Source organism: Canis lupus, chromosome 31, assembly GCF_011100685.1.
Source record: "Canis lupus familiaris isolate Mischka breed German Shepherd chromosome 31, alternate assembly UU_Cfam_GSD_1.0, whole genome shotgun sequence".
In the NCBI taxonomy this organism is placed as follows: Eukaryota; Metazoa; Chordata; class Mammalia; order Carnivora; family Canidae; genus Canis; species Canis lupus.
Genome location: NC_049252.1, coordinates 31,721,756 through 31,722,606, shown reverse-complemented (window position 1 = coordinate 31,722,606; position 851 = coordinate 31,721,756). Strand labels below are relative to the sequence as shown.

At 39.7% G+C, this 851-nt stretch overlaps 1 protein-coding gene across 7 annotated transcripts in view; it reads left to right on the top strand.

Moving 5' to 3' along the window:
- Nucleotides 1-851, top strand: part of HLCS (holocarboxylase synthetase) — a 226,248-nt gene that overhangs the window by 112,894 nt on the left and 112,503 nt on the right. The gene's annotated exons all lie outside the window — the stretch shown is intronic.

The window sequence follows — 851 nt, the reverse complement described above, 5'->3', positions numbered from 1 at the left end:
TTAGCTTTTCTTATTCTTTATTCATTCATTTGTTTATGTCAGTACAAATGTGTGGATTTTAATTTTGTCCAAGGGCTTATAATGCATTAGGTATTATTTTGGTGCACACAGTGTCCCAGATTGGCCCAAGAATAATTCCCCTTCAAGATAATTCCTGTGTCCTTTGATGGATCCACATCACCATGTCTTGAACCATTCCTTGTTTTCTGGCATAAGAATCCACTGTGTTTTTTTTTTTTTTCTTTGAGAGGAGAGAGAGAGGGAGAAGGAGTATGAGAGGGGGAGAGGGAGAGGGAGAGAATCCCAAGTAGGCTCCATTCCCAGATGGACCCTGACTCGGGCTCAATCTCACCACCCTGAGATCACGATCTGATCTGAAATCATGAGTCAGATGCTTAACTGACTATGCCATCCAGGCGCCCCCAGAATCAACTTAAAAAATGTTTTATATTGCTACCTATCCCAGTTTGCTGTAGCATCTTTATATGCTCTGCTGGTTTACATTTCATTTTTCCATCATTAATTTCAGACACAGTTTTTTGCTGGTAAAGGGGGCAGCTTATTATCCGTAGCTGCAGTGTATTGACTAAACCTGGTGAGACCCGTCAAATCTGACTTCGTTTTACTAAAACCTCCTTCCCTACTGCATCATTGTAGTATCACCCCAAACTATTTCTCTACAGCCTTCTGGGGAGACCAATTGGTGGATGTGAAATCTATTAGGAGAAGAGTCATTTTTAGCATTGACCTCTTCTTGGAAAGAGAGCATTCTTAGGAATTCTTATTTTGTTCTTTATGTTCTCCTTTATTTTCCAAATTTTGTATAACAGACATGAATTACTGGTAGAGTA